The following is a 19571-nucleotide window of genomic DNA, read 5'->3' as shown; positions in this document are numbered from 1 at the left end:
TATTATGCACCATGAGATATGTAAATTGTTTGGGGAGATCGGAGGAAAGAGAGATGAATCCCAAATGAGGGGCTTGAAGCAGGGCTCTTTATAGAAAGTGGCATCTGAATTGGTTCTTGAATAAGTTAAATGATTTAAGTGCACTTAATAATTTAATTTCAATCTAACCTAGCTAAAATCAGACAACATGTAATCAAGCTTCTCCATTAATACAGATATGTGTTTATAATTTGTGACTAGTTATTTATATTTTGAGCTGTAGTATTGTCTAATTTGGGGAAGTAGACTAGAAATATAATTTTGAGGGCTGGAAAGAACTGGGCCAAAGTCTTTGTTCCTCCATTTAATATCCATGTGATCTCTGGCCCATTTCCTAACATCGCTATATTTCAATTTCCTCACCCATTAAATGGAGATGATAATAGTGCCTCCTCTGTGACATTTCTTGTGAAAATTAAGTTTTAAAAGGTAGGTAAATCCCTTAGAATGTTGACTAACATAAGTAAGCACTTGGTAAAAAAGGCAGTACTATTATTTTGCATTGCTAGTAGGCCATCCTCACGTAACTTCAGGAGATGCCCAAGAAAGGTGAACCTCAAAAACAAATTGATGTCTGTAACTGGCAACATCTGCCCTTACACTAGAGTTTGTGCTGATAGCCATCCTCATTAATAAATTCTTCCTGTGTCTGGCATCCAATAGTATACTACATCTCTTGAATGGCAGTCCCATGAGTTCATCCTTCTACCTCGATTTCACCTACTTTTGGAAAATAACTGTCTCACACTTCGTGATGCTACCCAGAACCCCGCCAAAGCCAGTGCCTTATATTCCATAGAGCCTACAATTTTAACTCAGATGATCCCAAGCTACCCTCTAAATTTTTAAAAACTCATATCCAACAGATTCTATATGATGCAATTAACAGATATTCGGAAACTTCATTTTAGTTATATTACTTATTATGTGCTATCTTTTTTAGAATTTAAGTCATTGATTGAAATTCAAGTTTTACAGTCACTGAACCACAACATAGTAAACAGCATAAATATTAGATGCCCAATAATTACTTGAGGGGAAAAGGCTGTTACATGGAAATGGCATTTTCTACTATGGGCTAGGCTGGTAAGGAATAAACCAGACCTGCATTGTCCCATGTGGTAGCTACCTGTGCTTAGTGAGCACTTGAAATGTGACTAATAGTGCATCGGACTGAGATGCCCTACAGGTATACATTACACACCAGATTCTGAATACTTAGTATACAAAAAAGTGTGTAAAATATTCAATTCATAATTTTTGTACTGATCACATGTTGACATAATATTTTAGATATACTGAGTTAAATGAGATATATTATTAAAATTGTTTTCATCTGTTTCTTTTTACTTTTCTACTATGCCTACTAGAAAATTTTAAATTACATATGTGGCTCACATTACATTTCTATTGGGCAGCAAAGGACTAGAAGGAGTCTCTCATCTTGACAGAAAAACAAGGGCCTGTCCTGAGAGCAGAGGAATAAGCATTTTCTGAAACCCCAAAGCTCCTCTGATGTCCCAGATGACCAGAGGCCAGAGCAATTATCACACTTCTTTCCAGTCTCCTTGGCAGGTGGGAGGATCTCAGAAATCTCACAGAGGTGCTAGATAAATTCCAGTATGACCAGTATGGGGAGAGAGGGTGTCCCAGCAGGTAGTTAACTCAGTACTCCCTCCTGACTCATTTACTGGTGTGATAAACCAACACTCCGTATTTCACAGTGTCAGGTAGCTCCTTATTACTCACTGATTCAAAAAATACCCATAGCTGACCACCAAAGATATTTCCCAACATTATTTGACATTATATGGTTTGGTGAAAGACAAAATTAAGAAGCATCTAGAAGCTGGTTGCACTAATGATTTTAAGAAAACTTGAAGAAGTAAATTCCTAGCTGATCAACACCCATTTCATTTCCTTTTTGGTTACCTAAGAAGACCCAGTATTTTTCTGCAATTTTATCATGGTGAAGAATCCAAGCTCTCCAAGCCAGCTGACTAACCATGAGCAGAGGAAACACTTCTATATTCAACACTGAGCAAGCATCAAGCACAGCCTAACCTAAAAATGGGCACTTGCTGGTCTGAGGATAGAAGAGCAAAGGTCCCCAGGTCTGATTAATGCTTAAAATACAAAAAAATATCTCTTTATGGAGAAGCACTGCAGCTCACATCCCACTGTTGCCACAAAAATTTAAATTTTAATACCTAATTTCCAAAGAGAATAGTCCATTAATGAAGAGCAAACTGTTTTAATAAATCATAAATTATCCTAGTGTAAAATATTTGCCCAAGTGATCTTAGATAAAAATTAAGCCTGGGCCTTCTTAGGATACTACAATAGTGAATCAAAACAAAAATTAGCAGCCGGTGTTTGCATCGATAGCTTAAAAGTACTTTCGTATCACATTTGAATCATCAGATAATCTATAAATTACATAAGGGAGGCACTGCTTTCCCAACGTTGCAAATGATGAAACCCAAGAATTTATGCCTAGTAAATGACCAAAGTTAAGAATCAAAATTCATGTCTCTTGAGAGCAAATTGCATATTTAAAAAATGACCCATCAGGTACCCTACTGAAATCTACATCAGTGTTCAGATCTCAGTATTTGGAAGACCCAGCAGATTTTAGTTTTAAAAATCTTTAAAAAATATGTGGATACGGCCCTTGGAGTCGGAAATGCTAGGACTATGAATATGAGGTTGCATGAAGAGCTGGGTGAAAACAATTAAAGGATATTATTTCTGAACTGCTTTCCATTTTATTGTTCTCATCACAAGGATAATACGTGTTCATTACAGAAACACAGACAAGAATATTTTAATACTCATACTTTTACAAACCAGACAATATCACCATTAATATGTCGACACTGACGCCACATGCAGAGGTGATCCTCGATATATTTAGTAGCCAATGTGGCACTTCAGAAGAAGGGGGCAGTCATTAGGATGCCGCCTTGGACAGTCTGCAGAGCTGTACCAGTAGGAACATGTGCCGCAGCTGCGCTGGATGTATGTAATGTTTCTTATGGAATCATATAATCTTACAGATTTTCAACCTCCTTTTTAAAAGTCACGGTATATTTTAAACATGTTATAAAGCCTGTTTCAATTTTTCTATATACATAGAGTCTTCATCGGAATAAAAGCGTGATCTCCCTTCTGGAAAAGGAAAGGTTGAGGTTCATGGGGGCACGATTGCTTATCATTCATTCCACAGGGATTCACTGACCATCTTCCACTTCAAAAGTGCTGAGTAAGGTGCTAGGTGAGAAAGGGTAGGAAAGGCCAAGATCCTGCCCTTCCTATCGTAAAAGTCAGTAATAGCACTTGGCTCTGCATGAAGACACCGGCCAGTGGAGCACCTCGCCTCTATTCCAAAGGTGGTAAAGAAGACAACTGCCGGTTTCAATGCTTTGTTATTTGAAGCTCCATTATAGCTTCTGCTAAATAACCTTTCTTGAGCAAGCCCCTGGCTACCCTGGCAATGTACCTTGAACAAATTCAGCCATAAAACTGATGAAAGGTGGTACCAGGCTCTTCACTGCTTTGTACGTATTATCTGACTTTTCCTCCCAATGGCCCCATCAGGTAGTGCCTTATAACCACCCACCTCCATTTTAAAGATTTGGAAATTAAGACTTGGAGACGTTAATTAGCTTGACTGAGTTTACAAAACAGATTTATCTGACTCCAATGGCCAGGCTCTTAACACCACACTCCACTGCCTTTAGAATGCTGACCATGGAAAGACAGTCACAATATATCACGTGAAATAAGCCTGGCCTAGAAGGTGCCCGGGTGATCTGATCCCTGCCAAACTTTGATCTTGTCATCCCAGTTTCCTCTGTGCTTCAGCCCATGGTTCTCTCAGATGCAAGAGTAAGATCAGCTCTTTCCCCATAGAAAGACCTTCTCAGCTGTTATTACCTCTCTCTGCAGTGTTTTTCTCTGCATTCTTAGCATGAACAGATCTCAACCTTAATTATGTCACCATGAATGTCACTCATCAAAAAGGATTTCCCTGGTCATTCATTCTAACATAATCTTTCTGATAGCACTCTGCTTCCCCTCCCCAGCCTTTTTAAAACATGAATGAAGCAGGTTTTAGAGCAGTCAGTACAAAATAATACTCTCTATATAAAAACACTAGTACGCACCCAAATACACTCATGTATACAATACGCCAGATGCTGGAATAAAACACAAAAATCAAAAGAAAAATGAGGAGAAAGAAAGAAAAGTATCTGGAAAATATTATCCCAAGATTTTAACAACATATTTTTTTCTGGTGAATAAGATTTTTGAGATTTTCTACATTTTTATACTTGCCTGCACTTTCTAATCTTTGGTAATTAATACTGATTACTCTCTTAGTACGTTTCAAATGCATAATGACAACTCTAACATAAGCAATAAGAATCCCCCCCTTTTTTGGTAAGAAAACAGAGCAGATGCTGTTCTAGCTCAGGCTTCTCTATCAGGCACCCAAAGTCACAGAAAGTAATGCAGGGCTTAACTGTGCTCCCTTTGTCCTTTACAGAATCTTCTGTGGGGGACAGGGGAGGGCTGGAAGTGGAAGGAATGGTTTTCACAATAATAGCAGTAACAGCAGTAGTTGAGGAAGAAATGTCCTATCATATGTTCTCATTAAAAAAAAAAAAAAGAAAGTCTGTGTTAAAACTTGAAGACACACGCAAACTAACAGTCCAATCAAGAGCAGCAAGTGAGACTGTGCCACGCCCAACCTCCCCAAGCCCCAACCCACAAAACAGCGACTCTGTGCAGAGGGCCCTTCCAATACAGTTGTAAAAATCTCTCTCAGGCACCAGCTGAGGAAAGATGAAAGCAGCGTCCTGGGAGAGAGTGATTCCTGAGGATGGAGGGAGGGGCAGGAAGAGCTCTTGGTGAACCCCCAGGAGCCACACAGCAGCAGGCTTTTCATCTGCGTTAGTGCTTTACCTGAAAATCCCATTTTTAAAATCCGTTATTAGCTCAAAAATACATGAATTCTCCAGTTAAATAATTGGGACAATTTGCAATTATTTGGTCAAATGCCAAAATACCTCTGCAGCGCTGCTGACACAGACGTGGGAGTAAGGCTTGCAAAGGACACATCTGGCATGAATCAAATTGATGGGAAAGAAATGGCTATCATAACATTGGCAACCAAATAAAAAGGACTTTTTACATATCTGCTGGCACAAATTTTCATTTATTCTAAGGATGAATTCCACTGAGTAACTTGGCTTTACTTGAATGAGAATAGAGCAAAAACGTACTTTCTTTTAAGAAGGAGTTTATCAAAACAATTGTGCTCTCCAGCTCTCGTTTCCCAGAGCATGTGTGGCATTCACGCCAACACAGTTGCGTAGGCAAGTACCACGATGGCAGGACAAGAAATGCACCCCAGATAAACAGGTGACACTGGAGATTTGTAGTGTGGTCTAACAACTTGTGTTATCACTACGTTTAAAAAATACGCAAGGTGGAATAGTTTGTGGTTTTCCGTGGATTACGTTTAACGTATGTTGTTTAATTAAGGTTATAGATGAGAGTTAATCCAATTTTCTGAAGTGCTTTTTCTTTGAACACTCAAGAATTCAGCCTGCAAGGGCTTGGTTTCACATTATCACTGTTGAAGGGATTTGGATTTTTGCGTCTTTTCCAAACACCTTCTCGCCTTCATTAGTTTTTTCCTTGCCCTTTGCTGCAGGCCAGAGCTGCGGAACAGAAAAAGGATATTTCACTTGGTGTCTGGTAGGTGAACAGCAAGAGGAGTAGATTAGAGAATGGCAAAGGATGTTGATTCCCAGGTTATCACCTGCCACAACCATCAAACGTCCTCCTGCAGGATCTGAGACTGAGTTTTGACACTAAAAATGCTAACTGAGAAAACTGGCCAGAAAAATTATTCATTAACACAAAGAGCCATTTAGATATTTTTGAAAAATTCCAAAAACAGGGCTTTTTAGTGTACATCCTAAACAACACTCTTATAAGATAAATTTTAGATCAAGGGGAAGAAGAGTTACAATTTTACGGCCACTGAACAATTCAAGGACAGAACGTGTAAAACTTTTTGTAAAAAATAAGAGAAAGACACAAAAACACTAACTCAAAAAGGTATCTGCACCCCCTTGTTCACTGCAGTATTATTCACAATAGCCAACACATGGAAGCAACCTAAGTGTCCAGTGTTGGATGAATGGATAAAGAAAATGTGGTATATATGCAATGGAATATTATTCAACAATAAAAAAGAAGGAAATTTTGCCCTTTGTCAACATGATGGACCTTGAGGGCATTATGCTAAGTGAAATAAGTCAGAGAAAAACAAATTTTGTATGATCAGCGTTTATGTAAAAAAAAAAAAAAAAAAACAAGCTCACAGATACAGAGATCAGCTTAGTGGTTGCCAAAGATGGGGGGTTAGTGGTGGGTGAAATGGGTAAAGCTGGTCAAAGGTACAACGTGCCAGTTATAAAATAAATATGTCCTGTGGGTAATAATAATACTTTACTGTATATTTGAAAATTGCTAAAAGAGTAGATCTTAAAAGTTCTCATCACAAGATGAAAAATTTTGTCTACGTATGGCAATAGACTTATTATGGTGATCATTGCACAATATATACAAATAGCCAATCATTACTTTGTATACCCAAAACCAATGTGTCAATTATATCTGAATTTTAAAAAATAGAAGAGAAAAAAAGATCTCAAACATGAAATACAGAAGCATCAGGTATATTTTCTTTCAAGATTTTATTATCTCTTCCTTATTTTGTTTAGAAGTTATGTGCCTTATATTCAAACATTATTACTCTCTAAGAAACTGAAATTGCTTTGTAGACATAAACCTTGCTTCATTCCTAGAGAGAGAAGAATCTGCACCGGTGTCATGTGGATACAACTAACTTCTCCCTCCCCTCACTTCTCAAAGAGCCTTTAAGGCATTGCCAATACGCCATTCTTTGTTTCTCTACAGTAACTCGTGTGTCAAGAACTGTTCACAGGTTTGCAGCCAAACTTGGATCAACGTGCAATAAACATTTTTGCTACAACTGAGTGCATATCATGTGAGATGGAAGCCCAAGCTAAATAGCTCAAATGGAACAGGTAAAATACCCTCCAACTTCACGGTACGGCAGAGCCAGAGCCTTGTTCTGTGTACGCAGGAGAACTCTGTCTTGTGAGCCTGTGTGGGAGTGAGCTACGGCAATAGACCATCCACCCCAAGATGCGATCAAGTGAAGGGTGATACTCAGTGGAGATGTGTGGACCTCAGAGGCATTCCTTTAGGCTGTGGTCCTGCTTGCTTGTAATTACCTCTTACTTATTTTGTGTTAAATACACTAATCCTTTTAAATCCACCCCCACAAAAAAGTCTCTAGCAAACATCCTTTAAGTGCTCGTAATTGAAAACAACTGTGCCAATCACACTTGAGGGGCCCAGCATCCCTTTCCTATGCCAGTGTTATGTAGATCACATCATCTCAAGGCAGAGGGAAGGCTTCAGGAGAGTCCATAAGGAACCAGACCCCACTCCAGCTCACCCTGGTCGTGGGGGTGTGCTGGGGGATACCTGTTTACAGTGAAGCAACCCCAAAAGCGACTATGCCTGAGTTTCAGGTGTCACCCTGCCTTAGGGCTCACAACCACCCACAGCCTCACCACATCACCACCATGACTGTCATCGCCATCACTCCAACTCCACTACCACCACCATAACCACCACCCAGGTACTGGGATGAATAACGTCTCCCCCCACATTCATGACCACCTAGAACCCAAGAATGTGACCTTATTTGGATTGCAGATGTAATCAAGATGAGATCACAATGGAGTAGCATGGGCCCTAAATCCAGTTATGACTGTCCTTAAAAGAAGAGGGAAATTTGGGCATAGAAACACAGACACACAGGGAGACACCGTGTGAAGAAGGAGGCAGAGATTGGAGTGATGAATCTACAAGCTCAGGGACGCTAAGGATTGCTGGCTACCGTTAGAAGGTAGAAGAGGCATGAAAAAAATTCTTCTCTAGAGCCTTCAGAGGGAGCATAGACCTGCCAAGACCTTGATTTCAGACTTCCAGCCTCCAGTACTTGAGAGAATAGATTTCTGTTGCTTTAAGCCACCTAGTCTGTGGTATATACTTTATTACAGCAGCCCTAGGAAACTAGTGCAACTCCCATCACCTCCACCAACCCCATCACTCCCACCACTATCAACACCACCTCCCTCTCCTCAGCACCATTACTATGAAAACATTATAAAAAAGATAACTCAGATAACATCCTTTCAGGCCAACACTGGGACTTAGTTCTAGTGGTCAGCAGCTGACACGAGATGAACTCATGTAAGTATCTTAACCACAGGTGGTCTGATCCCTGCTTATGGAGTTACAGATCTAGTATGTCTCTTTTTTTTTTTTTTTGCTGTATGCGGGCCTCTCACTGTTGTGGCCTCTCTCATTGCGGAGCACAGGCTCCGGACGCACAGGCTCAGCGGCCATGCATGGCTCACGGGCCCAGCCGCTCTGCGGCATGTGGGATCTTCCCGGACCGGGGCACAAACCCGTGTCCCCTGCATCGGCAGGCGGACTCTCAACCACTGCGCCACCAGGGAAGCCCTATCTCTCTTTTTTATCCCCAAACTTCTAGTTTGAGCTTGACAAACTTGCCCACTTTTTCCCATTCCCAAAGAAGAACAAAGATGGTTTGACATGAAAGAGATATATCAAAGATCGTTCACTTTAACCCCATAATCTGAAAGCACTGGGGAATATGATATCTAGAAAGGTGAAATAATTCGTACAAAGTCAGTGAATCAGCTTGTAGCAGAATCAGACTCAACCAAGTCTCCAAGACTGCTTGCCAAAAAAGGGTGTGCAGTATCTTTTTAGTCCTACTACTGAATATTAGGAAGCAATACATGAAAAGCATAAACATCCCCTACCCTACTACCAACTCACCAGAAAAATGTGTGGACCAGGCCCAGAGATAAAATTCCTTAAATATTCACTATGATATCATTGGGGTATCACATGATGACATTTAAGGAAGATGTTTTCTTATATTAGTATTACATAACTGAAATGTTTCCACTGTTAAGGGGGCTAGCCCTAATATTAATTCTATATACCTGTATAAAATAGAAATAACCTGACGGTCTTCTCAAGACATATCTGAGGTAGAATTCTTATCAAGCAATCAGGAAGGAACTTTGGAATGATGAGAGCACTGATCAGTATGTAAATGAAGATTATCTACATCATGTATGGAAGCATCAACAAATTAAGGAGAGCCCCTGTGTTCTAAAGCATCTGGTGAAGACAAAAAAAGTAATGATAAACACAGTTATGTATATTGATTCCTTTTGTTCTTTGAAACAAAGTCATCTCATTGTACAAACCTTCAAATCAGAGTGTCTTAAGACACAATCTCTAATACTGAAGTGACACTTTTCTAAACCTCAACTTCTGAAAACTTGGAAAGAAAGGTATCAAGGCATTTGTAATTTTGATGTTTAAACTAAGAGTTTTAAAAAAAAACCCCACCATTTTAAAAAAACCGTTAAGATTAGTTCCCCAAAGGAAGATGTAATTCTGTACAATCCAGCTCCATGTTCAGAGTCAAAAAGAGTTAATCCTCAGTTACTCAGTTAATCTAAATACTGTCAGCTAAACATATTTTAAAAATCACAGTTTCCTTAATATCAGTTCCTTTAGAGATCCTCTCATTAGAAATCTCATTTTTTTCTTTTACCAAGTTGATACTTCATTAAAAAATATATATATATGAATGAACTAACAAAAACACACATATATTTTTAAAATTTAACCTTCAGTAAGGTATGTGCTGATATTATGTTCTAAGACTTTGAATTACTAAGCATTTATAATCTGAAATTCCCATCATCATCCCCTATTTCACTCTCTACCAGAGAAGTCACCACAATATACAGTGAGGATTGTTTTTTTCTCTTAAAGCAGTAAAAACAGAGCTTTGAGCTTCTAATTAGCATGTATATTTGGAAGCTACTGTGTTTTCTTTTAAGTAGTGGATGCAGGTCTCCTATAATTCTTAAAAGAAGCAAATAAAGATTCTAAAGCCAAATCTATTGCTTATTTTGTTTAAACTTTTTATATTTTCCCTAAATAATTCATTTCCTCCCCCCAAAACGTGTCAGGTGTGACACCGGAGGTAAATGGAATCTAGAAAATTTTTCTAATGGTGCTACTTTTCCTAGGAACACATACTGTATTAGAAGTCTAACAGGCATCTCAAACTTAATAGGTCCCAAACCAAACTGCTGACTTCCCTACTCCAAATCTCTTCTACTCCAGTAGTCCTCTTAGTAACCCTACCATTCACTCAATTTGCATAGATTAAATAAACAGACAAAACACTCTTAATTCATCCTTGATTTCTTTTTCCCTAATCCCTTTGCCCACGCTTGCTCCACACAAATCTTTATTGCGTACACCACTTTTAAAATATCTTTCAAATCAGAACACCTCACACCCATTCTTCTGCTCCTACTCAGGTTTATGTCCACAGCATCTGGCCAGACCACTGAGACAGCTTTCTAATCATTCTCCTTGCTTCCACTCATGCCGCTCTGTCGCCTGTTTTCTACACATGCCAGTTACATCCCTATTCAGCAGCTTCCAATTGTTTTCCACCTCTCACAGAATAAACTCAAAATTCTTGTTGTAACCTAACCCTGGCTAGCTCCCAGACATCACGTGCTGCCGTTTGTCCCCACCCCCTTCACTCCATGCCAAGTCCCACTGGACGCCATGCTGGTTTTGGAGAGGACAATCAGACTTCCATGTCAAGATCTCCTGCCAAGAATACGTTTTCTGCAGATATTTTCTTGGCTTTCTCAGAACTTTCTCAAATGCCACCTCCCCACAGTCCTTCTCCAAACACCCTATTTAAAATAGTACCCCAGGGCTTCCCTGGTGGCGCAGTGGTTGAGAGTCCGCCTGCCGATGCAGGGGACACGGGTTCGTGCCCCGGTCCGGGAGGATCCCACATGCCGCGGAGCGGCTGGGCCTGTGAGCCATGGCCGCTGAGCCTGCGCGTCCGGAGCCTGTGCTCCGCAACAGGAGAGGCCACAACAGTGAGAGGCCTGCGTACTGCAAAATAAATAAATAAATAAATGAAATAAAATAAAATAGTACCCCAGTGATATTGATCTAATGAAGGATTAGCTCTTCATTGAAATGGCAACTGTGATTTAGGATGAGATGAGGGCATCTGGAACAGGAACGTTTGGCTGCATTTGGTATGGAAGAACAGGGTCTAATTTTTGTTTCAGAGTGAAATTTTCTTTTTTCAATGAAAATGATGATGATGACAGCAATAGTAGCCAGTGCTCACTGAACATATGCCCAGTACTGTTCTGAGTGTTTCACGATACCCAGTTATGGATGAATAATAAAACCCATTTAAATCTCATAACTCTTGAGGTTATTACATTATTATCCCCTTTTTAAAGATGAAGTTAACTAAGACAGAGAATATCTAGAAGAGCTTGCTTACCCCCAAGCAATTTAATCCAATCAGGAAGGCTTTTTAAAAGAAACATGAACAAACAAATTAAGGTTACGGAAATATTTAAAGTCTACTTATGTTTGTACAGGGCTTCCTCTAATAAAGGAAAGGTGGCCCAAGAGATCTGGAAGACTCTCAAAAGGCAAATTCCAATTATGTGATCACAAACACAGGGGGGTAAGGGGAGGGTGGGACGAATTGAGAGAGTAGCATTGACATATTTACACTACCATGTGTAAAACAGATAGCTAGTTGGAAGCTGCTGTATAGCACAGGGAGATCAGCTCGGTGCTTTGTGATCACCTAGAGGGGTGGGATAGGGACAGGGGGAGGGAGACTCAAGAGAGAGGGGATATGGGGATATATGTATACATATAGCTGATTCACTTTGTTGTACAGCAGAAAGTAACACAACATTGTAAAGCAATTATAATCCAATAAAGATGTTAAAAAAATAAAATAAAAATAAAAATATTCTAATACTTAAAAAAAAAGTGTCAATCCAGCCATAGTATAAGGGATGATTTTTTAAAGACATGACGAAGACATGAAAACTGGGTACAGGGCAACTGTTTATTAAGCAGTAATGGCCTATAAGAACCAAACGGCGAAAATGCAACTCTAGAAAGAGTTGAAAATTGTAATAAAAGTATAAGAGTAACCAAAGGAGTTCCTTAAGTTATGTTCTATTGAATCTAACAAGGACATTGTTCTGTCTCCTGCTTGGGCTATATGAATTACAGTAACAGATGTGAAACAGAATATAGTTTTTCAGCTCCACTCTGATTCCATGTTCTGTGGGGAGGCCAGAGGTAGTCTGGTAAAAGAGAACTGCACACTTCAACCCTCTAAAACTCAGAGCTGTGGTCCAAGAAATAACACACCCAGATAACCAGAGGATTTGCAGGTAAGAGCATGCTCCACAAACCTGGAGGAATATGGAGAATGAGAAAGGTGCCGAAAGAACTCTGAAGATATTAAATTACAGAGTAATTTGCAAGAGGAGGAAGAGGACAGAATCCATGACCTAGGAAAAAAAATGAAGAGTGATTTGTGAATGCATAAAAAACAGAAACAGTGATCACCTGGCAGCCAACGTGGATTCATGAAGAACAAATCAGGCTGAACGAATGCCTTCTCCTTTTTTGCTGAAGTCAGATAATGGCACAGGATGCCAAATTCATGAATGACATGAAGCTGGGAGGAACAGCTCATACACTGCATGAAAGGGTCAGGATGGTCCTGGTCTGGAGGTATTCAGTCCAGGGCTTAACAAGAGAAACTGACAAGAACAACAGCTATCGTTTTTAAGCACTATTTACCAGGCACTGACTGTGCTTTTGCATGCATCATCTCCTTTAACACTCACAACCTTCTGAGGCAGGTACTGTGAAATCCTGATCTTAAAGAAACTTAGGCTGAGAGAAGACTGCCAAAGATTACAGGGAGGTGGCTTGAAAGTTTAGGATTAACTACTACACTCCCAAAGACAGCATCCAGGATGCTGCGGGGATGTGAAGCCCTGCCGTATTTAAAAAAAAAAAAAAAGGTGAAATTACTGATTTATCTTAGAGATGAAAAGGTGCAGGACAAATAAGATTGTGGTCTTCACACATGTGAAAGCCTGTGTGAAAGGAACAGGGATAGATTCAGTCTTCTGGCTCCAGAGAGTAGATTCAGTGACAGGGCTAGAAGGTGGAATCTGACTAAGAATGAGACAGCTCTTCTAATGATTAACATCATGTGATAATAGAAAGAAAGTCTAGGAGACCATGAGCCCTGTTACTGAAGGAGTCCAAGCAGAGGCTGGGCAGCCACTTCTGTCAGGGGATAGTCAAGAGATTCAAACAAGAGATGACGATTAGGGGGACTTCCCTGGAATTCCAGTGCTTCAGACTCCACGCTCCCAGTGCAGGGGGCACAGGTTCGATCCCTGGTTGGGGAACTACGATCCCACCCACATGCCACACGGCATGACAAAAAAAAAAAGAGAAAGAGAAAGAGAGAGAGAATGACGATTAGACTAGAAGCCCATCTGATTTCTTCCAAATTCTGAGAATCCATGAGGATGCAAATTTGTGTTATACTGAAGTCTCAAAGGCAGATACATTCATGTTTGTCACCTTGGTCATAGGATGTCCTTTGGGTTTTTTTTTGCAGTACGCGGGCCTCTCACTGCTGTGGCCTCTCCCGTCGCGGAGCACAGGCTCCGGAACCGCAGGCTCAGCGGCCATGGCTCACGGGCCCAGCCGCTCCGCGGCATGTGGGATCTTCCCGGACCGGGACACGAACCCGTGTCCCCTGCATCGGCAGGTGGACTCTCAACCACTGCGCCACCAGGGAAGCCCAGGATGTCCTTTCTTGATTAGCATTTCAAAAGAAGCATTGATAACTGATGCAAATATTTAGAGTGCAAACCCAGTGCTCTGCTGGAATCGCTGAATAATTCTGCAACCATCTTTAGACTTTTACATGGAAAGGAACAAACAGTGGAGCATGTTTGTTTTCTCTCACTCTGCACCATCGCCCTGAAACAACAGTGATTTGTACTGTTGCTTGGGCCAGGCCTTTCAGAGGCAGCTAATGAGGTTGCTGGGCCCTGGTGGGTGAAACCCTCCAGATGGGTTCACTCAAGTGTTTGAGACCGTGCAATGCTGACCACATGATATACTGGTTCTCGGCACACTCTTCTCTTTCAACCTATATTAAATAAGCACTATTAGCCACAAAGAAATACCAGAGACGGCAATTTGGCTGGATTTGATGTCTCCATGCAACATTTATCTCCCTTCTGGAAGTCAGTCGTGCTATGTTTACACCAGCTTATTTAATTTTGTTTTCTTTTATCACGTTAACCCACTGCTTGGGCTTCCACGAGTTAGAGTAGAGAAAAACCTCATACATGACTTGTGCCTAATCTTTTATGAGAAACACAGCTGGTCCTATAGCTGTTTCCAGCATATCTGGAAATGATTTTGAGCTACAATTACATGCCGGGCACCTGTGGGTCAGATGGTGACTGGAATAAAACCACCCATTCCGAGCAGACAGGGGCTCTGAGTCTGCAAGAAAAACAAACAAACCAAAAAAAAAAAAAAAAAAAAAAAAAATTCACTTCCTTATGTGCCATATTATACGTAATTCAGACATCTTGTGAAATATTTTAGAGTCTAAGTGAACAGTTCATTGGAAGCAATGGAAAAGAGATCTTTAAATCACAATCCTGGTTACAAAACCAAACCCCTCATATCACCAGCAGGGAGAACGTGGGGCAATTACTTAACTACTCTACGCTTCAAGTTCCTTTGCGGTGAAGTGGAGGTAATAATAATACCCACCCCGTCAGGCTGTATTGAGAATTAAATGAGATATTGTCTATAATCCATGATAAGTACTTAGAAAATGCTCAAAACAGTGTATTGTTGACATTGTTACATTTTCATTGGTTTCCTTTAGGAAGCTAGAACATAAAATTAATTCCAGTGCCAAAGATTGTACAGCTGGAAAGGTAGTGGTTGTAACCACTTCACAGGCAAACGCACTCTGCACCCGAGGCCTCCTGTGAACCGGCTGGCCTACCTCCACCCTGACTCAAGGCTCCTGACCCTGCAGGCCAGGGCTGCCTCGGTACCAAGCAGATCTGTAACTGCTTTTCCTCTTCTCCCAGCACTTGTCCATGATTTCAAGAGAGTCTCTTCGTCCCTTTTCTTTATTTAGAAAGCAAATCTTGCTTCAGGAAATCAGCTTGAGAATCATGCTTGTGAAGTGCTTCTCTAAGGAAAAGTGCCTTTGTGAGATCAGTCACAGGAGGATCCAAGAGAACACTCACAAAATACGCAGAGACTCCCTCGCCAATTTCAAGAAAGCCCTCTTCTGCCTTCTTCTATGGGGCAGAAGTGTCAAATCCCTGCTACACCTCTGGAAAGTAGCTTACCCTGCTTGTAAAATGGACATACTGATATATACCTTCTGGGACTCTTGTCAGGTTGAGTAAATGCATAAGTAAAATGAATGGCTCAGTGTGCCTACAGGTAACCACCATTTGTGTATCGCTTGTGTTCTTTTTGTAAAAAGAAGGTAATTTTCAGAACAGACTAACATTTTCTGCAATCTCATAATTTTAGAGTTACTTGAGTTTGTCCCATTTAATTTGAAGAGTTAATAAATTAACATTTTACCATCCAATGCGGAAGATTTCAGATATATAAAGTATATATTTTGTTAAGACAAACCCAATGCTGCCTATAAGAAATTGTACGAGTTGCCCATGTTCTTTCTGGAGCTGGCATCACCTGTTCTCTTGACTCTCCACGCTGGAAGCACAGGGAAGTCCCGGCTGCAACCTGCTTCCTTCTATTTCACAGGGAGTGGAAGAGGCAGCCTCTCGGCCTCTACCCTGGACCACATCAGCAAAATCACTCTGATCATGTGACTGCTTTAGGATCCCAAGACAGTCTGACTTATTATAACCTTGCACTCTCTCTACACCCGTCAAGGATTTCTTGTCTAGAGGTCCCTTCCTCGCCAAGGAGAAAGAGAGAGTTAGGGAATTGTCTTTAAATGTCAATAAACATTTCATTTTTCACCTAAACTTTAAATTTCGTCATATATTACTTGTATTCATTATATCACTGACTAATACTTGCTAAAAATAAATTAAAAGCTTGTATGATCCTGAGGGGGAAAAAATATTCCAGGAAAGCCCCTTCTAAAATTTTTCATTTGTTATTATTACTATTTCTAACTGAAAATAAACCAGTATATTTCAGTTATATTTCTGGATAAATAATAACATATGCCCTGAATATTTTCATGTTCACATAGCACTTTCTCAAATTACCAGGAAATCTAGCTATCATTTGTAACATTTCCTCCCTGGGGCAGCAAAATTTGCTCTAAATTACACATATAAAACATACAAACAAATTTCAGGGTAGCCGAATTTTAACTCTACATTTCTGTATTATCAGAATGTAAACATCTGAAACATTTCACAGAAATCCAGCTAATGGAAAATTTCAGTGACAGTGGCAATCAGTGTACACTTTAAAATCTCAGCATAATCAGGTATGCTGTCTAAACTTGAGGACATAATATCTGATACAGAGTTCTGCAGAGTTGTAATTCACAATGTATTTGTTTAAGATTCTCAGACTCTCCCAAATCCATTTGGCTTGATTTCTGGAGTACCTTAGAGCAGTAAATTTGCATGAACATTAAATTAAGTTATTTTGCCAAGTTAGCTAGGCGTTAATAGGAGGAAAAAGGTGTGTTAAAAGAAAAAAGTTTGATGTCACACATGTTTAAAATAAGTAGACACAAAGGTTTTTTTTTCCTTACTTCTCTATTTGTTTTAGAGAACCAGGTATCAAATTCCACAGGTGGCATCAACGGCAATGCTGTTGGCTGCATATGACAAACGTTTGACCATCAGAGGCCTACAGACTGACTGTTAAGACTGTTTACTCAACAAGATGCCCAAAGGTAGACAGACTCTGATTACTTTCACAGCTCCATGGAGTCATCAAGGGTCAGGCCTTCATACCCAGGCCGACAGTTGCATGGTCCCGACATGGATGCAGCAGCTCCAGGCATCACGATCCCATTGAAAGTTTGCAAATATAGGTCAGAACACACAATTTCTCCGATGGCTTTCCCTCCTTTAATTTGGATAAGAAATCCTTTGCTGCTGCCTCCAGCACATTCCCCTTAAACTCTCTTTGGCCAGAACAACACCCACTCCTAAACCAATCAACGGCAAAGAGCAATGGCATCGCCATGGACGGCTTACCCAACCACAGTTCATCCCTCTGGGACGCCCCCTTTCACCAATGACCAGTATATCAATGAGCACACATGATGAAACAATTTTACTATTTCACCTTAACTAACAGAATGTTAGGTGAAAAACAGTACTTGCATGGAATAAAGTTCATTGTTAGCAGTGCTGGCAGTGATGCATTAATACCGAAGGGATTCTAATACGTACCAGGGATTATACAGCATGCTTTCTCACTGGTTATCCCATTCAGTTCTTGTAACACCTTTGAGAGGCAGATACTATTATTCCAAATTTAGAAAATCAGATAACAAAATTCATAATTAAACTCATGTAAAATTAAGAACATATTTATCAATCTCTTTTAAAATACCATTTCAACTTTTGTTCTTATTAAAATCCCAGGATATCCGAACTGCATGAAAATTTACGGAAATTTAAAATTAGATAAAATGAAATTTAAGTGAAAAATGTAAGAAAATTAAAGTTGACCATAATCCCATAACTCAGCAAGAGCTGTTTTTTACAATTTTGCGTATTACCAATGCTTATTTTCAAAGAGATTCATGTATAACCAGTTATATATGGTTTTTAAGCCTACTTTTCACACTTCGCATTATATGGTAAATGTTTTCCCATGCTATGATTTTAAAGATAAATGTAATGTCTAGGGGCTTCCCTGGTGGCGCAGTGGTTGAGAGTCCGCCTGCCGATGCAGGGGACACGGGTTCGTGCCCCGGTCCAGGAAGATCCCACATGCTGCAGAGCGGCTGGGCCCGTGAGCCATGGCCGCTAAGCCTGCGCGTCCGGAGCCTGTGCTCCACGACGGGAGAGGCCACAGCAGTGAGAGGCCTGCATACCGCAAAAAAAAAAAAAAAAATGTAATGCCTATATTGTTAAAAATCTGTGTTAGCAAACCTTTTCAAGTATGTATTCGTGTGACAAACTCCCTCACACAAAATGTATGAACACATTTTTTTCGTTCCTTCCTTCCTTCCTTCCCCTCCTCCCCCACTCCTTCCCTCCTTTCAGAGAGAAGTCCGGAAGAATTACTGGACAAAGGTAAGGATACCTATTGAAATATCTCACATCAAATGATACTACCACCCATTTCACTCTGCCTTTAATAATGCTGATATTATAATGAAAATTACTGCCAAGTTGTTAACAGAGAAGAAAAGCTTAGGTTTTCTGTAAATAATTTTGCCCAGATGATAGATTCAGCCAACCCTAGAGATGGAGAGGGGATCTAAGTCTGAGAATTGTCACAGGAGCCTTGCCTTGGGCTGAAGTGTTTGCAGTGCTTGGCTTGTCAGGGAGGTGTTAGGTGGGAAATCCACCCTTTCCCTTTCCTCTCACTGCTGTCCTCCTTACGGGCCATCTCCTGAGCTTCCCGGACACGGGCAACCGCAGCAAACAAAGGACCTTGGCTGGCTTTTGTTTCCAGCCACTGGTGCCAGTAGGGACCATGTGATTCCCATCCCCAGCCTTGCAGCACTTGGCCTTCCCTCATTTCTACACTTTTTCTTCTCAAAGGATACAGGTTGTAGGTTCTGCTGAGGTGCTTCCACTTCCCTAGTTACAGAGCCACTTCCCTAAAGGAATTAGCAGCTCATCCCTTCCTTTCCTTTAATCTAGCTGCCCATACAACCCTGGCAATACAATAGAATCACCTGGGGAACTTTATAAAAACTACTGAAGTCTGCCGCTCCCCTGCCCCCCTTTAAAAAAGGATTCTGATTGGTCTAGGGTGGGATCCGAGCATGGGTACATATATATATATATATATAGTTTATTGTTCCCCCATGGGATTCAAAATGCAAATGCAAGCAGGGTTGAGAACTACGGAAAACGTCCTCACTGCATTGCAACTATGAGAAATTCCTCCCAATTCACATTGCTGGGTATCCCCTCCCTGCTGATACAGGTACCCATATCCACTCCCCTGCACCACTGCCCTTCTTGTTTGCTCTTTCAGTAGGCATCTACTCTCCTCCATTACACTCTCTATCCAATTACCATCTCAAAATAGCCACTTGCGCATCTAACAAGGATAGACAACACAGGATGCTTCAAACAACTTTCATCTCTATACCCCACCCCCAAATCCTGCTCCTCTCTCAATCCTGCCCATTTCAGTTAGTGATGCCACCACGCCCCCTCTTACTCAGGACAGAA

The 19571-nt window shown here is 40.6% G+C and overlaps 1 protein-coding gene and 1 long non-coding RNA gene across 10 annotated transcripts in view; one reads left to right on the top strand and one right to left on the bottom strand.

Moving 5' to 3' along the window:
* The window catches only part of NRG3 (neuregulin 3), a 1065062-nt gene that overhangs the window by 1024049 nt on the left and 21442 nt on the right, over positions 1 to 19571 (bottom strand). The window lies entirely within an intron of this gene.
* Positions 7999 to 16047, top strand: LOC125961065 (uncharacterized). Its single transcript, XR_007471385.1, has 3 exons — positions 7999 to 8062; positions 8356 to 8409; positions 15979 to 16047. It is a non-coding gene; the product is annotated as an uncharacterized LOC125961065 (long non-coding RNA).

The sequence above is a fragment of the Orcinus orca genome, chromosome 14, assembly GCF_937001465.1.
Source record: "Orcinus orca chromosome 14, mOrcOrc1.1, whole genome shotgun sequence".
Taxonomy (NCBI): domain Eukaryota; kingdom Metazoa; phylum Chordata; class Mammalia; order Artiodactyla; family Delphinidae; genus Orcinus; species Orcinus orca.
The sequence above is the reverse complement of the archived record's forward strand: the minus strand, read 5'-3'. Positions and strand labels throughout refer to the sequence as shown.